At 45.4% G+C, this 21,988-nt stretch overlaps 1 protein-coding gene across 3 annotated transcripts in view; it reads right to left on the bottom strand.

The window, feature by feature from the left end:
• GNB1 (G protein subunit beta 1) overlaps positions 1–21,988 on the bottom strand; it is a 96,147-nt gene that overhangs the window by 58,529 nt on the left and 15,630 nt on the right. The gene's annotated exons all lie outside the window — the stretch shown is intronic.

Here is a 21,988-nt window from a genome sequence, read left to right as displayed (position 1 = left end):
TTGTTCTTTTCAAAACACCAATTTTCAGTGTCACTGATCTTCTCTGCGATACCTGTTTTCACTTTCACGGATTTCTCCTCTTACCTTCATTGTTTCTTCCTTCTGCTTGCTTTGTGTTCAATGTGCCTTCTGGCATCAGAAAGCGGAAGCTTAACTGGCCGAGACCTCATTTGTTTCTACAGCACGCACTTCATTCCACCACAGTCCCTGTGGCACCGCTCTCACTAAGCCCCACAAACGCCGAGGTGTTTGTTTCACTTTCATTCAAATCAAAGTATTTTCAAATTTCCCTTATGATGTCATCTTTGGCGTGTTTAATTTCCCAATATTTGAGGGTTTTCCAGGCAGTGCTCTGTTGCTGAACTCCAATGTAAAGCAATGGCCACCACAGTCATTTTGAAGCCCCATCTAACAGTCCCCACATCGGGCCCACCTCCAAGTCTGCTTCACTGATTTTCTTTCTCGACAACAGGCCGCTTTCTGTGGACTGCACCGTTTCTTACTGAGTACCAGAGAAGATCAACAGCAACAGAAGTAAACAGTGTCTGCAGAGAAGGACGGCACACGTCTTCCCCTGCTACGGACAGTTAGGTCCACCCAGGCTTTGGCTGAGCCGCGTCTGTGTTTACAAAGCTCAGTGCACGACAGGCCTCTAACTGCTGCCATGGTAAGCTGCCTTCACCTTCACGCCAAAACACTTTTCTCACAAATTACTGGCCAAAAAAGAAACTTTTTCCATATCTGCTGCAAGCTGGATGTGAGGCAGAAAAGCAAACCATCCAGTTTGGGCTCCAAATTCAGATTTACATCAAGATGTAGAGGACTGCGGGGCGCCTCGGTGGCTCAGTCGTTAAGCGTCTGCCTTCGGCTCAGGTCATGATCCCAGGGTCTTGGGATCGAGCCCCGCACTGGGCTCCCTGCTCTGTGGGAAGCCTGCTTCTCCCTCTGTCACTCCCCCTGCTTGTGTTCCCTCTCTCGCTGTGTCTGTCAAATAAATAAAATCTTAAAAAAAAAAAAAAAAGATGTAGAGGACTGCAAGCTGCCTCAGTGTGAGGGTGCCGTCACTTTATTTTGGCAGAACATTAATGTCTATTAAAGGGGCACTGGAATCTGAGCGAGCACACAGAAGACTCATCACCCACCTAGTGTCCTAAACCGTGCTGTGCACACAGTCTCTGGCTCACTCTCGAGCAGAAAGCACACCTCTCCCCACAGCTACGGAAGTCTCCAATGACCCCATTCTCACAGCAAGCTGGGGCTCTGCCTTGCTTCCACTGTGCATCCAGAGGTTCCTCGATGACTCTCTTCAGGTGCTACACTGAAGATTCCGTACAAAACCTATACCTGCCTGTAAACAATATCAGCCAGATGTCCAAACTCACAGCCTGCAACGACTTCATACAGTGTTACATCAAGAATCTCACATTTATACTGACTTTTTCTCAAGCCCTGAGAAATATAAGAACATACTGGAGCTGCTCTCTCAACCATCACAGTGTGGGGTGAATCCAGCTATATATTAAGGTATGCCAGGGGATTTAAACACTCGTGGGGGCACCTGGATGGCTCAGTCGTTAAGCGTCTGCCTTCGGCTCAGGTCATAATCCCGGGGTCCTGGGACTCAGCCCCAGATCGAGCTCCCTGCTCAGCGGGGAGCCTGCTTCTCCCTCTCCCACTTCCCCTCCTTGTGTTCCCTCTCTGTCTCGCTCTCTGTCAAATAAATAAAATCTTAAAAAAAAAATTAAACATTTGTGATAGTGCCTACATGAAATAGTTTTGGCTGACCCTAACTGCTAAGTAATAAATTTCCAAACATGTTCAGTTGTTTTTTTAGTTATCCTGTATTCCTGTGTTCATTAAAAGTTTTGTTTTGTTTTTTTTTTTTTGACATTTCACTGTGGTTTCTATATGGGACAAAATAAATCTTTCAAAGAAGAGTTATGTTGGAAATGCTGTATTTTTTACAGAACGGTATTGATTATGCAATAAGCACTGAAAAGCTCTCTCCAACTTTCTCCCAAATTAGGTTTTGCCTAGATGAACAGCTCAAATTTTGCAATAAAAAAGCAACTTTGTCATCAAGCACAGTAGTTACCACTAAACATTCAATATGTTTTTGGAGGAACCATCAAGGAAATACATCAATACGAAAAGTATATAAACGGCAGCAGTACGGTGAGAGCACTTTAAGTTCAATAAAGAAATGTGGAGGCACGAGCAGGACGCCACCTCTTGTGGCTGATGACTTCCTTCTAGAGCCGCCTGAGGCCTGTCCAGACTGAGAAGACAGGCCAGGATCAGAGTAATGGATGAAAGAGACTGCTCTCCAGACATGTCGTATTTCAGAACAACAGGGACACAGTTAAGATCCTACAAGTTTCCACATGGAAAAACAGGCGATATGCAAAGGACCCACAGTCAGTGACATCCAACTTGCCAACAGCAACGCTGGAAGAAGACAGAGCAATGTCTTGAACTAATTCCAAAGAAGAATTCCACACTCAACAAAATGATCAACTGTAAGGTCAGAATAAAGACATACAAAGTTTAGAAAGCTACTAGGGGATATTTCCTCCCAAAAGGGGAACAAATGAGGAAAACACTACATCCTCAACTGAGAAGGTCCAGAGGGACAGGACTTGCTTCTTGGTCCCTTCTAGCTGACTAGGCAGCCAGTGTGCTCGCTGATACAGTAACCACCCGGGAAGGTGTGGTCCATGCGGCTCTCAGGGGTCTCTCAGGCACTGCTCCACTCCCTGAGCCTGTCATTCAGTGAAGTCACAACATTTAATGAGTAAGCCTTATGAGTGTAACTGTTATGTTAGGGATAACTAAACAGATTTATTCTAAGTCACCAAACTAGATTTTAAAAGTATAGCTGGAGGGGCGCCTAAGTGGCTCAGATGGTTAAGCGTCTGACTTCGACTCAGGTCATGATCTCAGGGTCCTGGGATTGAGCCCCACATGGCATTGGACTCCCTGCTCAGTGGGGAGTCTGCTTCTCTCTCTGCCTTTGCCCCCTCCCCCGTTTGTGCTTTCTCTCACTCTCTCTCCTGCTCTGTCAAATAAATAAATAAAATCTTAAAATATATATATATAGCTGGAAAAAAGATACAGCTTAAATTATTTTTAGTCAACCTTAAAATGTATTATGTACTTATATGCCAGATGTTACAGTGCTAAATACTCTATGCATCACCTGATTAACCCCTCAGTAACCCAATGAGGTATCAACTGTCGTCACTCCTTATAATTTTAAATCTGTAAAGTTAGGGGCGCCTGGGTGGCTCAGTCAGTTTAAGCATCTGCCTTCAGCTCAGGTCATGACCCCAGGGTCCTGGGATCGAGTCCCACACTGGGCTCCCTGCTCAGCAAGAAGCCTGCTTCTCCCTCTGCCTGCCGCGCTCCCTGCTTGTGCATGCGCTCTCTCTGACAAATAAATAAATAAAATCTTTAGAAAAAAATCTGTAAAATTATAAAAAAAGATATCCGAGGCAAAGAAAGGTCAGTAACTAGCTCAAAGTTGTTCAAACAGTTAGTGTTACACCCAGCAACTAGACAAGCCCAGGGGCTTACCCTGATGCTATACTTACTCTCATTTTGACAAGTCTTAAAAAATTTTTAAAGATTAAAAAAATTTTTTAAAAGATTTATTTACTTGGGGGGAAGGGAGCACGCAGGAGTGAGTGGGGGGGGGAAGCAGAGGGAGAGGATCTTCAAGCAGACCCCACCACCACCACTGAGTGTGGAGCCCACCAACGATGACAATGACAACAAGGACAATGACGCAGGGCTCCATCTCACAACCCATGAGATCATGACCTCACCCAAAACCAAGAGTCGGACACTTAACCAACTGAGCCACCCAGGTGCCCCGAGTCTATATAAAATTTTTAAAAAGTAAGAAAACCAGATACAAAAATTAAGACTTGTCCCCTTGCTCATACTTTTCCCCTCAGGTCTGAACGTTCTTTGTCCTCTCCCTCCTCCTTCCAGGAAATACCACTCAACCTTAAAATCAGAGCTTAGGGCGCCTGGGTGGCTCAGTTGGTTGGGCGACTGCCTTCAGCTCAGGTCATGATCCTGGAGTCCCAGGATCGAGTCCCACATCGGGCTCCCTGCTCAGCAGGGAGTCTGCTTCTCCCTCTGACCCTCTTCCCTCTCGTGCTCTCTCTCATTCTCTCTCTCTCAAATAAATAAATAAAAAATCTTTAAAAAAAAAATAAATAAAAAATAAAATCAGAGCTTAAAGACACATCACTAAACCTTCCTGACCACCCCTCTCCCTCTCCCTTGTGTTCTCTTGATCCGTTTCAATTTTTCTATCCTACAAGACTGTAAGTAGGGACCGTGCCTTGCCTTCATTGGTATTTCGGACATTTGTTTTGGGTGGGGAGCGATCTGTTCAGCTTATAAACCACCTTTTCTAGGAGCTACCCCCATGGTTCCTCCTCCCAACCTGTTCTGGGGTGATCCACCAGCCCTGACAGCACGTTTATACGACACAAGCCTGTCTCCCCACCACTGACCCCAGTCATAGCTGACCAGACCAGGAAGAGGTACCCAACTCAAATCAGACACAACAAACTCTACCCCCAATAACGTGGACACTGAGACTGTCGGTGGGGCAGACTGTCCATGTCTGGAAGTGGGACATGAACTTGAAAGCTGGAGCTGGCGACCCTTCACAACTTGGACACAGCTTTCTGAGCAGCAGCAGGAGCAACACAGATGCAGAGGAGGCGCACAATCACTACCAGCCCTGTTCCTGTCCCTCCTCAGGCTCCTCTACACGCCAGTCTTCATAATGAATTCTTCCTGTGTTCTGTTAATCTAGAGCTTCAGTTGTTTGCTTCTTGCAATCAAGTAACTCTAATAACATGATCTGTACACCGTACCTGGGCCAGCACCAAGCACGCATTCCCTAGGTGCTTGCAAATAAGTACACAAACTCACTTTAGGGCTTCACCAATGGTCTCTGGAAGGTCTCCCAAATGCCACCTGTCTTCCTTTCCAAGCTGGAATGCTTTCTTTGCCTGCAATTACATACCCTACGTCTGTCTCCCACCTGGATGATGGCAATAACAGAACCTCAGCCCTCCTCTCACTTGACCTGTATTAGCAACATCTGACATACCTAATCACTTCCTCCTCGAGTCCCGTCTCCCAACTGGTTTAAGGGGCACCATTCTCTCGTACTTCTCCTTCCCCCGATTGCACTCAATTCTTAGAATCCTAAACATTGCAGTGTTCTCAGGGCTTAAGCTCCTGCTATCTTTACAGGCCTTACCTTTCCAAACAGACTAATGGTGGCTTCACCACCCTCCTTAAGCACAGACTCAAATATACCCTTCCCACCAAGCTGCCACTCAATTCTATCCGTCCCCTCTCTCACCCTTTGCACTCCACCCCCGCTGCCCCTGGCCTCCATCTCTGCCTAGCCTGCTACTGACTCGCTCCCCCAGCTGTCTCTTTTCCTCTTCAACCCACCCTACACATCACTGCCTGATTTATCTTTCTGAAGGACAGCTCTGACATCTGACTCCTCCGCTCAAGTCTTCAAACACTCCTCCTACGGAAGAAAATCAAACTTTTCAGCCCAGCCTAATTTAAAGCTCTCCACCTTACCCACCTTACCCACTGTGTCCCAGGTGTTCCCCACCCCCCCCAACTCAGGGCTCTGATCATTAAGTCTGAGGAGGGCCAGATAGATGTACACAAACACGCCAGAAGAGTCTGCTGCTCTCTGCCATTTGGACCAAGATCCTGACCACTTCAATAGAATTTCTCTTAAACATAAATCCTAAAAACACAAATGCATTTTTGCCTTGAAGAATTAGAGACAATTTTAAAATCTAAAAGAAAGAAAGAAAGAGAGAGAAAGAAAGAGAGAAAGATGGCTAGAGAAAGTGTGGAGATGTCTAAGCAGAGTCCTGAGGAGCGGGGTAAGCAGGTGCAAAGTCCCTGGGACACTGACTTCTTCCTGCTACTCAAGTTCCTACCTCCTTAGACACTGATCCTTGGATGTGACAGCAAGTTGACAAATTAACTTTTTTGTCCCTCCCCTGATGTTTAGTCCAACTGCTGTGCCTCTCTTACAAGAAACCTTGTTGGTACAAAAAAGTTCAGTCAAAAAAAAATGGGGGAAGGTGGAGGAACACAGTAAAGAAGCAAATACTCAAGTAAGATGAAATTCCTTGATCAAAGAATCCTTAATCATTAGGAATTCAGCAAGAAGCTTACTGAATGTAAGTAAACCAAATTCCATCCAAGTTATTCATTAATCAGGAATGTTTAAAAAGCCAAGGAGACAAACAAGACCCCTAGAGAAGGGATAACAGACATAGAGTCATTGTGGGCTATGCAGGGAGGAAAGAGCACTTGGAGGTCACCTGCTGTTTGTTTCCTGGATTGGGGCGGGGGGGGGGGGGGAGGGGGGGGAGCAGGGGGATCCTTCCACAGAACTGGATAGTGTGAAGTGAGTGAGGGGACTCTTGAGCTGGGAGAGACTGTGGGGGAGGACAGCACCTGGACGCACGGTGCTCAGGACCGCGACCAGCCCTGGCTCATTCTTCATGCGGTTCTCAGTGTCCGGGGCTGGCACAAAGCGGCCTCCTAAATATCTAGCATCAGTTTACTTCTTTCTTCAATGAATGATTCTTCCTCCTCCCAATCCTACCTAACGTAGTAATTAGCAATTTGATGAGGCACTGGGGTGATCACGAATATGAATTCTGACAATAGCTGATTTTTCTTTTAAAGCCAAATAATAACATTAATTCAGAAAGTATGAGAGGTTCATGTACCACTGAACCTTCTTGAGGGAAGTGTCCTAGAAAACAATGACATAGAAAAGGCACCCAAGAAAGATTCCACGGAGGGCATATTCTGATTTTTTTTTTTAAGATTTTATTTATTTATTTGACAGAGAGAGACACAGTGAGAGAGGGAACACAAGCAGGGGGAGTGTGGGAGGGAGAAGCAGGCCCCCCGCCGAGCAGGGAGCCCGACGCGGGGCTGGATCCCAGGACCCTGGGATCATGACCTGAGCTGAAGGCAGGCGCTTAACAACTGAGCCACCCAGGCGCCCCTGATTTTTTTTTTTTTTTGGGCAGGTCACCGGTGACCTGAGATGCTGCATTTTTTTTTAAGATTTTATTTATTTATTTGCCAGAGAGAAAGAGAAAGCACAAGCAGGGGGAGTGGCAGGCAGAGGGAGAAGCAGGCTCCCCACTAAGCAGAGAGCCTGATGCTGGGCTTGATCCCAGGACCCCGGGATCACAACCTGAGCCGAAGGCAGACGCTTAACCAACTGAGCCACCCAGGCGCCCCCATATTCTGATTTTTTAAGCGCTTCACATATTTTCATGGGGTAATTTCATCGTCTAATCATCTGTCCTGTCTTTCCTGTTTCCTCACAGGAAAAAAGAAATCTGTCATTAACAACTACATCTTTTGGGAAATGGTTAACTCTAGAAGTGAAAAATTAAAATGACTCCCATTTCCCCCTGACTACCCTGCCCCATCCCCAAAAGTTTAACTGGCTTAGTCAAGGCTCTTCTGTTTGCCAGAAAGAAAGAACCCCCACTGGGAAGTAGAGAGGTACCTGACAGTTCCCAAAGACAGGGAGCACAGCGGGCTCCAAGGGAAGTTTCTGTTTTTCTGGGTATACTTTCTCTATCCTTCTACCACCCTCTCTCCAGACCATCTACTGTCACCCTGTGTATAGTCCAAAACCACCTACAATTCCACATCCTAACCACCATCCAATGACAGCCATGTCTGTTTCTAGAAAGAGTCCTCTGCACCAGCTCACTGGCTGCCTGTCCTCAGACCAGGTGGCCAGTCAGCCAGCTACGGCAGAGAGGATGGCGGCCCCTGCCACAGGCGCTATGGATGGGGTCTGTAAAAGGGAATATAGGTTAGGGACAAGCAATGACTGATGTCTTTAATATAGTAACAAACGTCCCCCTTTAAGTTATATAAGCATTTATTCCTTTACTCTGTCATCATTTAACTAGTTGAAAAGGGTGAATCATGAAGTATCATACACGAATCCAAATACACAATAATTCCGTTCCCCAAAACGTATGGTGAACAGATACATGTGGCCCCCAAAAAGAAAAAAGACAAGTATAAAATCTCTTTAAATCTTTTTTTTTTTTTTTACAAGCATTCATGAATATCCCCAAGGTCTTATCCACTTATTGTGCCAAATCTAGGAGAAAGGGCCACGGCCAGAATCAGAAAGCATCTAAGAAAGGAGGCCATTTGCTCTTTTGATCCAACACACATTTTCAGTTCATCTGTCACAAGTGTCAAGAAAAACTACAGGCAACCTCCCCAAAATCCATTTTTAAGTAGAGTTTCCTAGATGATAAATTCCATTTTTCTCTAGAAGCTACATTATGAATGCTGGTGAGGCCTCTTTAGTTGACATCTGTTGGTTGTTTCTGTGTGTCCTCCAACTTCCCCTCTGGTGACAGACAGCACGAAGAGGACTTAACTTTGGCTCCTTCTACCCTCACCCAGGTACTCGCGGTGGGCAAGCCCCTTACCATGGGAACACACCACCTCCAGGCCGCAGTGACTAGTTCAGGCCGACCGTGAGTCTTTAAAACCCCAGCTCCCAAACTGCACAGTGAGGTGCCTGGGACACAGCGGTGAACTCACAGCACACCACAGGGTACTTTAAAGTTGAGAGACAGCAAACCTGCCAGCTGACCGGAGCGGTTAGGTCACAGCTCACCGGCAGATGGCACTACACCCTGTGATGACGTCACATCCTTGCAAAGCTAGGTTTTCAGTGGTTGCTTTGATAAAAAAGCAAGCGCTGCAAGAAAATCAACATGGAGCAGGAAATGAAGGTGGCGGCGTCCAGTCTCAGTGAAGTCTGAGAAGCTATACAGACTACTAGTTATCAAGCGGTTTATTCCAGAATAAAATAAAAAATAGGCTTTTTAAAAATGTATGGGTATTACTTTTTTCAAATGACCACAAAGTTCTTGGGACACAAATACTTCAGTTGTTTGGAACTAATGACTCAATAAAGGTAACTTCAGGTATTTATTTTGGCGTAGGGGCACTGTGAAAATCCTAGGCACTAAAGGTGCCACAAATGTGGGAATCTTTACATTGAGACTCAAATATGGACCTTGGGAGGATGTGGGGGGGGGGGCGGGCAGCACCTAATGAATCTGCTACACCCCCGCACTTGGGCTCCAACTCCACCCAGAGAACCTCACCTAGCTCTCTGCCCCCTGCTTCAGGGGGGCTGTAAACTATAAATTTATCAAGAGTGGGAACTTTCTGTTCTCTGAACAAAACCCAAGAGGGACTTAGTAACTGCTTACTGAAAGAGAGACACATTCCCAGGGGAAGCAAGATCTGCAATGCAGCCTTGAGGACAGGTGCATCTCAAAGACCTTGGATGCTTAGGGAGGAGACAGAAAAAGGCTGGAAAGAAAGCCACAAAAGAGCTGAAGCTGGCTTCCCAGCAGGCCCGACGACACAAGCAAAGCAGCTGAAGCCAAAAGAGGGCGCAGAGGGAGAAGACAGGAGATGCTGCCCAAACCCTGAGGGCCTCAGATCGGACCCTCCAAGCAGTGCAGAGCACCAGAAATACTAACAGAGGCGGCCCACGACACAACCTTTCTGTGGTATTCTGCCCAAAATGCAAAACCTGAATCTAGCCTTTAGGAAGCCCAGACAGACCCAAAGTTGGGTCAAAACCAGCCTGTACTCTTTAAAATGTCAAGAGCAAGAAAGACAAAGAAGGAAAGAAAGGCTGTTCCAGATTAAAGAATAGACACGATCTCTAAATACAACATGTGTTCTGGACTGACTGGCCCGGGATCAGGAGGAACAGCCATAAAAGACATTACAGGGACAATTAACAAAACGTAAAATAGAAAACAGCTTAGTATCAGTGCTAACTCACAAATTTTGATGAGTGAACTGTGGTTTTATAAAAATATATCCATGTTCTCAAAAAATACACACCTGATGTATTTAGTGATAAAAGGGGGAAAAATGATGTAAACTTTGCATCCTACTTAATATTAATAAATTCACATTTGTTTTAAAATAAAAGTGGCGTGTGCATTAGGACAGCAACCTTGCAATCACATTTAGGATGAATTGGAAAACGAGAACACTCTCTGCTGCCCAGTCTGCCACTCAGTGACTACTGGGGACACCCTCTCCTCCCCCAGTCCTGGCAGCAGCCCCAGAACCACCCCTTCTAGCAGGAAGGAAGGTCTCAGCCAGAGGGGCTGGCTCTCTGGTTAAGAGTGGAGTGCACGGACACAAGCCTCCAAGATTTGGCAAACTGGGCAATCAGGAGACTAACAACAATCTGAGTGGGGTGTGGCCGCCCATTAACTCCTCCTCACAGTGTGGGGGCCACCATCCTCGCTTCCTAAGTTTACTACCCAATGGTGCGAAGTACTTCATTTTTATAGAAGTAGAACTAATGAACCCAGCAGAAAGATAAAGAAACCAATGAGAGCTCGGTGGAGTGCATGGAATCACCCCTTGGAGACGTGCAGAAATACCACGGGGAGGGAAGGCAGTGCAATTCAAACTGCAGTGGACCAAGGCCACACAAACTGCCTCCATACGTTGAAGGGGGGGGCCTGCACAGCCCACAGCCCTCAGCCCTCCAAGAGCACGCAGGCAGAACACAGATGTCTCCCTCAAGGCACTGCTCACACTGGGTGGTCTTGTGCACTGCACGGGGGTGGGCAGCACCCCTGGCCTCTACCCAGCAGATACCAGTAGCCCACCTCAAGTTTTAACACCCCAAATGTCCCTCTGAGAATTGTCACTGTTCCTCTCCACAGCCTGTCAACAGAGTCCGTGAACGGGCTGAAGTTTTTCCAACCAATCTGAAGAGTCAGAGCAGTTCAAGTGGGCAGGCTGAGGAGAGGGGCTGGCTTAACACAGAAGCGAGGGCCAGAGAGAACAGAGCGAGTAAGTGACAAACACCCAAACGTGAAAACTGTGTCAGTACCATTCAAGGCAACCTGTTAGAGCCTCATCCGCTGGTTAACGCAGAGCGCAGGGCCCTCCGTGGCTGGTGCCCTGAAGGGGAGACAGGCAGGCGCGCTGCCACCAGGAACGAGCACACCACGGACAGCTTTAGACTCACCCACCTTTCCGGAAGTGCCTCCTTAGTGATATAAATGCCTTTCTCATGGCTAAACCCACAGTGATTAAGTCCCAATGTGATCCAGATGTTGTCCTGAGAACTACAACAGAATCAAAAAAAATAAACCCAAAGAACTCACTCCTTATCCTCAGAGTTTTCAGACCCTCCTCATTCAACTGTCCCAGCAGAGGAATTCGCCTTCCGAGGAGGCACTTCCCGTACATAAACATCCAAATTTCAAACATCACAGGAAGCTTCCAAACGAAATTTAAACTGGAAAAATTCAGAAAGCCTATCTATATTTCTTGCATATAAAGCACTCCATTAACTTAGTATACGTTAGCACATAACTGGTAACAGAACATTTTTGAAGGAAATCAACACACAGCAGTGTTCCTGTGGAGGCCATGCCGCACAGCAGGACGCACAGAGTCTGGGATCAGAAGGTGGGTTTGGGTCCCAACTCTGTGACCTCAGGTCAACTGCTTGATCCTCAGATCTGCTTCTCTGCTGGTAAGAGGTCAAAAGACGCCTTGCTGGTCAAGAGCTCAGAGCAGGGACGGCCCCTTTTTCAGTACAGGGCTAGACAGCAAATGACGGGCTCTGAGGCAACTAGTCAATCACGCTGTCGGTTCAGCTGTCCCAGAAGCGGCCACAGACAGCACGTGAGATGAGGTGTGCGGATACGACAATCTACGGACACAGACTTAAACTTCCCCTAACTTTCCCGTATCACAAAGTATTCTTTCTTTGATTTGCTGTAACCATTTAAAACATAAAAACCATTCTAGCTCGTGGGCCATATAAAAGGATGGCAGGCTGTATGTAGCCTGCCAGCCTCTGGCGTAGCGCAGAGTGCCTCGCACACAGCGGGTCGTCGATACACAGCTACAGTTACCATCCGGAAAGCTGTACAGGTCACAGTAACTACATGCTGTCAATCTCAAATCTTAGAACCAAAAACTGACTTCCCCCAATATCCTCAGGAATTGGTCTTCTCCCACCTACCGATTCTGTTCCTAGCCATTCTGCTTTGCCCTGGCTTCTGCTGGCCGGAAGAGTACAAGGACACTTCAGATACACCTAGCACTCCTGCACTCCAAGAAATGAACTTTTGATTCCTTAAATCAAATTATGTCATCTTGCCAATCTTGAAAATCCATTATACAAAAGATTTTCAACCCAAAAATTTATACTTTAAGTGGAATTCTACCTCTTACAATTTATATGTTAACCAAGAGGTTACATTTTAGCTGAACATCTACCCATATTTTTTGCTTCCTACATCTTTATCTTAGGTCCCTGACAGGCCTTGACAACTCTCCCTTTCACATGACCTAAAGTCTTCATCAGCGACAATGGGCATCACTGACTAAATTCTACTTAGTCTTTGGTTTTGCCTGATTGCCTTGTACAAATTGACTGCACAGTGTTACCTAATCTGACGTCACTGGAAAGTACTGTTATTAAAAACCAACAGGGGCGGGGCGCCTGGGTGGCTCAGTCAGTTGGGCATCTGCCTTTGGCTCAGGTCAGTGATCCCAGGGTCCTGGGATTAAATCCTGCATCGGGCTCCCTGCTCCTCGGGGAGCCTGCTTCTCCCTCTGCTTCTGGCCTCTCTGTCTCTCATGAAAAAATAAATTAAAAAAAAAACAACACAACTTAACTAAAGATAACAAGAAATACAAAATCTCAATAGTCAACTTCTTTTTTAAAAATTAAACACAGAATTTAAAACATCCCCACAAAGGAAACTCCAGGCCCATAGGGCTTTACTGGTGAATTCTGCCAAATAATTAAGTTTGAAATAATATCAGTCTTATGTAAAATCTTCTCAAGAGTTAAAAAAAGCTCATTTAATAAGGCCAATATACTTCCATGTTAAATTCTGACAGTGACATTAAAAAAATAGGAAAACTATAGGCCAAGCTCTCTCACAAATATAGTCTGCTTGAGATTCTCTCTCTCCCTCTGCCCCTCCCCCTCTCCTTCTCTTTAAAAAATTAAAATTAAAATTAAAAAAATTAAAATTAAAATCTTCAAAAAACCAAAAACAAACAAAAAACACCAGACTGCAGTTATTATATGTCATTTATAACAGTACCCATGGCATTAATTCTTTTACAAAACATAATGAAAAGATGCAGAAAAAAAAGCAAACCATGAGCATAAGATGCTATTGAAGAGCTGACTACAGCACCAGTAAAAACCTTTTACCTCAAAGGCAAACTTAGTCAATTACACCTCAATAAAAAAATAAAGGCAAACAAACTCAAACTATGAGATTTCCGTAATACACTTATTTCTCTTTGAGAGAGCTTCTAATATGTTCAAACATAAATCATTTCCTTTTATATTTCCTCCAAAATGAAATAACTTTTCCCTAATTATCATGATCTTGTTAAATTTTCCACAAAAAATACTGAGAAACCAGCATCTTACTACTACGTGTTCCTTGCCCCCATCAACCCACAGGGGTGAACAGGAGCCTGTATTTCTTCCAGACTTTGATACACAGGTGCATAATTTTTCATGAATGAATCAAATGAGATCATACATATTCTGAAAATTCTTCTCACCCCCCCCATTTACTGCATCGTGGTCATCTCATGACCATAACAAGGGGTCACCTTAAATTTTTAAGAGCTACACAGTATTCTGTGAGTAACCAATCCCTACTGATAGGCAGTTAGAATTCAACCATGTATTCATTTCACAAATATTTACTGAGTTACATGACAGTGAAGGCACCGTCAGAGTACACATCACGGAGACCTCCGCCCTCAGAGTTTATATTCTAGTCACCACTGACAGTTGTTTGCTTTGACCTCAAAAATACAAGGTAAGGGTTTCTAACAAACACTGTTTTTATTTTTTTATTTTTATTTATTTATTTATTTTTAAAGATTTTATTTATTCATCTGAGAATGAGAGAAAGAACACGAGAGGAGAGGGTCAGAAGCAGAAGCAGACTCCCCACTGAGCAGGGAGCCCGATGCGGGACTCGATCCTGGGACTCCAGGATCATGACCTGAGCCGAAGGCAGCCGCTTAACCAACTGAGCCACCCAGGCGCCCCATAGAGACTGTTTTTAATATTGTTTTTACAATTAAAAATAAGTAAAATAAGTATTCTGGTTTTTCCCTCCTTTGGATAAATTCCTAAAATTGCTAGAATAATTTACTTTGGAAATGCCTCTTTTAATACTAAGGATATCAACCCTTTATCATATGTATTTCTAGTATTTCCTCCAATTTACTTGCCTTTGAACTATAGTTCAAAGGTCCTCTATCAGGTGTCTTTTGGTATAGATATGTTCTGAGTATTTCAGCAAATAATCTTTTTATGGCTTATAGCCTTAGAGTCAGGTGAAGAGACCCTTGCCCAACACACCCAATCGCAAAGCTTGTAAAATATACCCCCAATATTTTTCCAGTACTTTCATTTTTTTTTTTAAAGATTTAATTTATTTATTTGACAGAGAGAGACACAGAGAGAGAGGGAACACAAGCAGGGGGAGTGGAAGCTGGAGAAGCAGGCTTCCTGCAGAGCAGGGAGCCCCCCCGGGATCATGACCTGAGCCGAAGGCAGACGCTTAACATCTGCGCCACCGAGGCGCCCCAACTAGTACTTTCATTTTTAAAATTTTTACATTTAAATCTTTAATCCAGGGGTGCCTGGGTGGCTCAGTTGGTTAAGCGTTTGCCTTTGGCTAAGGTCATGATCCCAGGGTCCTGGGACAGAGGCCCCGGGCTCCCTGCTCAGCGGGGAGTCTGCTTCACCCTTTCCCTCTGCCCCTGCCCCCACTCATGTGTGCTCTCTGTCAAATAAATAAAATCTTAAAAAAAAAATCTTTAATTCATCCAGAATCTGTACGAGCTATGGAATGTAGAGTTTTCAACTTTATTTTTTCCAGCAGACTACCATTGATCCAACATCTTTCACATCATACATAATCCATCCATTCCCGACTGATTTCAGATGCCACACTGATGGTGAACTAAATTCCCATAAGGCTACAGATCGTTACCTAGACTACTTTGTTTCCCCTACCTATGTTTTGTAGTACTTTTAAGATTTATATCAAATGGAACACTTTCCCACTCATCTTTTATAGAATGGACTCCTCTCAAATATTTATTCCCCCTAGGGGCGCCTCGGTGGCTCAGTCTGTTAAGAGTCTGCCTTCGGCTCAGGTCATGATCCTGGGATCCTGGGATAGAGCCCATGTGGGGCTGGCTCCCTTCCCAGCAGGGAGTCTCTGCTTATCCCTCTCCCTCTGCTCCTCCCCCCACTCATGCTCTCTCTCTCAAATAAATAAATAAAATCTTAAAAATATATTTATTCCACCCAATTAAGTGCCATCTTTAAAATATGCCAGCATATGTATGCAGGAAACTGCATTCGCATCTCTTCAAGTTCTCTTTTCTCTCTTCAACAACACATCTAAGGGGGCGCCTGGGTGGCTCAGTCGTTAAGCATCTGCCTTCGGCTCAGGTCATGACCCCGGGGTCCTGGGATCGAGTCCCGCATCACGTCGGGTTCCCTGCTCCGCGGGAAGCCTGCTTCTCCTTCTTCCACTCCCCCTGCTTGTGTTCCCTCTCTCACGGTGTCTCTCTCTGTCAAATAAATAAAATCTTAAAAAAAAAAAGAACACATCTAAGTTTTCTTCATACAGTCTTATGACTGACTTAAATATGCTTTTCTCTTTAAAAAAAGAAAAGGTTCAGGCCTAAGAACCATGAAAAATGGCAGTGGTCTACTTGCCTAAGAATATAAAAAGTTATTTTTATTTTATTTTATTTTATTTTATTTATTTTTTTTTTTTTAAAGATTTTATTTATTTATTTGAGAGAGAGAATGAGACAGAGAGAGCATGAGAGGGTCAGAGGGAGAAGCAGACTCCCCGCCGAGCAGGGAGCCCGATGCGGGACTCGATCCCGGGACTCCAGGATCATGACCCGAGCCGAAGGCAGCCGCTCAACCAACTGAGCCACGCAGGCGCCCCTAAAAAGTTATTTTTAAAGTTAATTTTTATAAAAGAGTAAGTTATTTACAAAAAACCAAACTTAAAAAGACTCATGGCTCTTGTCATGAACCTCTACTCCTCTATCTTTCCTATTCATTATTTAAGACACATGACTCAAGTTACTGACTTTTGTAATAACACTAAAAACAGAACTTCGCTATAAAGCAACCATAAAGTTTATTTCAGCTAAACATTCAGGATGAATAGCTACTTACAGGCATCCGTTGTGGCCAGGGCCCAATGGGCGTCTTCTCCTCCTGGGAATCTGTGAGGTGGGGTAAGGTCAATGGAAGGGGCAGGGGTAGCAGCACAGGTGTGCCCGCAGCTGGAGCCTCCTCACTGCCCCTGCTTCCTCCCTGGTGAATCTCAGCCACTTTACTCACAGGAATAAAAAGCAGGAAAGGCAAGAGCGTGGCAATGAGAGGAACCTGTGTGTCTATTCACAGTTATTCATCATGCTGGTTCCTCCTTTCTGCCTTTCCTTCCAGATGACCCAAATACCCTCAAAGTTTCTTCCCCAAGAATGTCGCCGGTTTTATAATAGGTCAATATGTATAAAACTTCAGAGCCACTTATATTCAGTTTATCAGGGAGTACCTAAATTAACCTGTATCCACTTGTCATGCTGCTTTGTTAGGAGTCTTAAATTAAAAAACAAAGACAATCTTTTGTTTGAAACCCAATCCCACTCCCTCCCAATCAAAGCCATCTTTTTTTTTTCCTCCTTAGGTAGGCTCCATGCCCAACATGGGGCTTGAACTTATGACCCAGAGACCAAGAGCTGCATGCTCTACCAACTGAGCCAGCCAGGCGCCCCTCAAAGCCATTTTTCTAAATCTCACTCTGTCTCTTCCACACCTTCAAACCCTGAGCTTAGAGGCGCTGTATGCAGACTCATGCGCAGGAGAGCTGCTGAAATGACATACAGTGTTGTCTGTTGGTTCAACCCACTGCTCAGATATAAAACAAATTAAATTTTCTACTAAGTCAAACTGCTGTTTAACCTCACAAGAGTTAATGATAATAGGTCCATCACATGTCCCAGGTCATAGCTAACTTGCTCAAATGGACAGAATAGCATACTGATTAGGACACATCTGAAAGCTGTGAGACCAGCGGAAATGAAAGGCAATCCAAAGAGCTGGCACCAAAGATGAGACAGGCCTGGGGCTGTAAAGACAGATGAGAACCCCCTGGCTTCAAGGGGTTTAGCCTGCTGTAAGCGCCTCTCTCTCCGCTGCACTGATTTCCCTACCAGTTATTTCTATCTGTGCTCGCTTCTCAATGTGTGGTCCAGGGACCAGCAACTCCAGAGGCACCCAGAGCCTGTTGGAGGGCCAACTCGGCCCCACCCCACCAACTGAATCAGGATCTGCATCTTCCAAGAGCCTGAGGGATTTGTATGCACCCAAATAAACACACGGCTTAGTCTCCCTCTTTAAAAATACAACTCTCGGGGCGCCTGGGTGGCTCAGATGGCTGGGCATCTGCCTTTGGCTCAGATCATGATCCCAGGGGCCTGGGATCGAGCCCCACGTCGGGCTCCCCGCTCAGTGCAGAGCCTGCTTCTCCCTCTCCCTCTGCCATTCCCTCTGCTTGTGCGCTCTGGCTCTGTCAAATAAATAAAATCTTTAAAAATAAAAATAAAAATACAACTCTCTACTGCGCCCACATAACCTTCCAACAGCTCAGCTCTCTCCCTGCCCCTCCATACAAAGCTTCTTGTCACCCCATCTACACCGCTGGCCTCCCCCCCTTCCTCACTTCCCATGTTCCAACTCACTCCAACCTGGCTTTACTTGCCACCAGGCCACCTCGAGGGCCCACCACCTAGTACCTGCAGTTCTTAAGTCAGAGAGACCCTTCCCCACCCCTTTCCACCAGACTCTTCAACAGCACTCTAAGCACCCGCCCTCCTACTGAAGGGCTGCCCCTGTCCCTGCCTCCCCTTTCAGACCTCTGATGGCTGGCATTCCTGCCCTCTCTCACCACTCCCGTGCACAGGTGATAGCAGCCCCGCACAAAAATCTGAATCCCAGGGCGCCTGGGTGGCTCAGTTGGTTAAGTGACTGCCTTCAGTTCAGGTCATGATCTCGGAGTCCCAGGATCGAGTCCCACATCGGGCTCCCCACTCAGCGTGAAGTCTGCTTCTCCCTCTGACCCTCGCCCCTCTCATGCTCTCTAATAAATAAATAAAATCCTAAAAAAAAAAAAAAAAAAAAAAAACAGAATTTGAATCCCAACTCTGACTTCCAGACGGGACTCCAGGCCAACAACACAGTGATAACACTACACTTGCTTGTCTTATGGCCATTTGGAACTTCAAATGTTCCAAGCATAGCTCTTGATCTTCACTAACAGCGAACAAACCTGCCCCACCCATCAGGCCGCATCTCAGTGCCTCACACCACCATCCCCTAAGTCTGCAAAGCAAACACTTAGGAGCCATCCTAGATCCCTTCCTCTCCCTGGTCCCCATGCCCAGTCCATCAGCACCAGCACTCGGGTTGGCTCAACTGCCAGAGCAGACCGGAATCTACCCATTTCTTTCATCTCCTCACCCCCTGCTATCCTTAGCCAAGTCACATCATTTCTCATCAACAGCCGCCTTTAAATGATCTTTGCCTCTATTTTTCCCCCAACAACCCATTCTTCATTCAGCAATCGGAACAATCTTAAAATTCACATCTTGTCACTTCCTGCTTAAACTCTTTCAATGGCTTCCCGCTGTGCCAAGAAAAAATCCAAACTTTCTTCCATAGTGTGCGGCAGCCACAATATGCACTGTCCATACCAGGGCACTTCTGAAAATCAAAGGCACTGACCAGATAGAACCCCAGCTCACCAGGTGTAAACTGACAGTGTCCTGGGCAAACTGGGTCAGGTGACTGAGGACGTCTTCCCTCTAAGCTTTGGCCGTGCGGTTCTCCCCATCTCAAGGCCTGTGCAATCACTGCTCTCTACCCTCACCTACCTGGCTCCCTCTCACCCTGCAGGTGTCATCCACTCACAAAAGCCTTCCCCAATTGCCGTAAACCAAGCCCCTCTCCTCCACACAGTATCCTACAGAACTCACCCTAACGTTATAAATTTGTTGTCTCCCCCATGAGAATAAAACTAGAAGCTATTTCCTAGGATTATTAACAAGCACCATGTATTGCTCAAACTAAGTATTTGGCAAGTGTTTGGTAAATAAATTGAAATAAATTGGGACGCCTGAGTAGCTCAGTCAGTTAAGCGTCGGCCTTTGGCTCAGGTCATGATCCCAGGGTCCTAGGATGAGTCCCACATCAGGCTCCCTGCTCAGTGGGGAACCTGCTTCTCCCTCTGTCTACCACTCATCCTGCTTGTGCTCACTCTCTCCCTCTGAAAAATAAATAAAATCTTAAAAAAAAAACAAACCTGAAATAAATTTTTTTTTTAAGATTTTATTTATTTGACAGAGAGAGACACAGCGAGAGAGGGAACACAAGCAGGAGGAGTGGAAGACGGAGAAGCAGGCTTCCCACCAAGCAGGGAGCCCGACGTGGGGCTCAATCACAGGACTCTGGGACCATGACCTGAGCCGAAGGCAGACGCTTAACGACTGAGCCACCCAGGTGCCCCAATAAACTTTTTATAAGGAGTTCATTTTTGGAATTCATTCCACAGAAATCTTAATATTAACTGGAGATCCTAAAGCAGGCAATTCTAAATGCCATGCTATAGAAAGGTCTGTGATGGGTTTTAAAAAATGGCCACAGATTCTTTGCAGCTCCTTCCATCAAAATCCAGAGTTTATTTCCCTACACTTACAGTCTGGGCTGGACCTTGTAACTTGGCTTCGACCAACAGAATGCAGCTATGGCGATGCTGTGTGACTTCTAAGCATGGCCTCAAGAAGCCTACCAACTTCTGTTCTTGCCCTCTTGGATCTCAGCCACCACCAGACGGCTGAGCTGGCCTGCTGGAGAGGTCATGAGGCAAACAGAGGCGCCCTGGCTAGAAGACCATGCAGGTGAGGCCATCCAGGAAGCGCAACCCCAGCCCACCTGCCAAATGTCTTGCCAACGCATAAGTGAGCACAGTCAACACCATGCAGAGCACAGATGAGCCCGCCTAGCTGAGCTCTGCCCTAATAAAGGTGAATGCATCGTTACTCTTTTATGTCATGTTTGAGGGCAGTTTGTTGTTTTGCAGCAATAGATACTGACGTAAGGCCATGATGAATTTTTCTTAACTGCAGAATGCATATTAGTTTAAGTCAGAGTTCCCAACACTGGCACTGCCGACATCTGGGCTGCCCAACCCTTTGCTGTGCAGTAGCAATCCTATAGCACACCCCAAGCTGTGACAACTACAAATGCCTTCAGACAAAAACCAAGAGCAGAGGGGCACCTGGGTAGCTCAGCAGGTTAAGCGTCCGGCTCTTGATTTTGGCTCATGTATTGATCTTAGGGTTGAGATCGAACCCTGTGTTGGGCTCCACATTGTGTCTGGAGCCTGCTTAAGATTCTCCTTCTCCCTCTCCCACTGCCCCTCCCACACAGACACCCTCCCTCCAGAAAAAGCAAGAGCAGAATATTGTCTGCAACTCAAGGGGAACTGACACTTCCACAAGGGAAGGAAGGATTCATTGCTTTTGGGGGCATTCTTTGTGCTGTCTCTTTCCATTAACTTCTGAGTTGATGCATATGTTCTTTTCCTCCTCCCTGGTCCCCTAAGGACAATTAGTGAAACAGACACTAGTAGTAGCCTCTACCTTAATCCTGTGAAAATTAGCCACAAGGATATCACTCTTCTGTTACCACAAAAGAAACAAGACAGATGCAAACATAAACTACTTCGAGGGCCCTTTCAGCACAGTGCCTGGCCCCCAACAGATACTCAAACCACAGCTACTGAGAGAATTCCAAAGACCATGGAAGACAGAAATGGCTAAAACTAGGGGCGCCTGGGTGGCTCAGTCGTTAAACGTCTGCCTTCGGCTCAGGTCATGATCCCAGGGTCCTGGGATCGAGACCCGCATTGGGCTCCCTGCTCGGCGGGAAGCCTGCTTCTCCCTTTCCCACTCCCCCTGCTTGTGTTCCCTCTCTTGCTGTGTCTATCTCTGTCAAATAAATAAATAAAATCATAAAAAAAAAAAGAAAAGAAAAGAAATGGCTAAAACTAGACAAAACCAAGATCTAAGATACTTTAAATCCAGCAAGTTTATGAACCATGTATAATAAAAAATAAAAATAAAAAGGTAAAATATTTAAAAGTAAATTTAACTAGGGCACCTGGGTGGCTCAGTTGGTTAAGCATCTGACTCTTGATTTTGGCTCAGGTCATGACCTCAGAGTTTTAAAAAAGATCAAGCCCTGTGTTGGGCTATATGCTTGAGAGTCTCTGCTTGAGACTCTCTTCCCCCTGCCATGTGCACACATGCTCTCTCCAAAAAAAAATAATAAAATAAAATCTTTAAACATAAATTTAACACATTTGACAAACACCCCAAATATGTAAGGGATGCTAAATAGAAGTTCTGAACAGACTAAAATTTCCCAAATTCCCATTCCCCTTATATGGAAACTTCCTCATACCTCCCAAATTTCTACCCCACATGTGGTTTTTTTTAAACTTAAGTGTTTAAGTTAACTTAAAGTTAAGTGTTTAAGTTAACTTAAGTGTTTAAGAAACTAAAAGTTTCTTAGTCACTTGAGCCATATTTCAAGTGCTCAATAGCCACATGTGGCTAGAAGCTACCATAAAGAACAATGCAGGTGATAAAATATTTCTATCACTGAAAAAGAATTCTATCATACAAGGCTGATCTGAAAGATAGA

Source organism: Halichoerus grypus, chromosome 5 (genome assembly GCF_964656455.1).
Source record: "Halichoerus grypus chromosome 5, mHalGry1.hap1.1, whole genome shotgun sequence".
Classification (NCBI taxonomy): domain Eukaryota; kingdom Metazoa; phylum Chordata; class Mammalia; order Carnivora; family Phocidae; genus Halichoerus; species Halichoerus grypus.
This window is presented reverse-complemented; position numbering and strand designations above follow the sequence as displayed.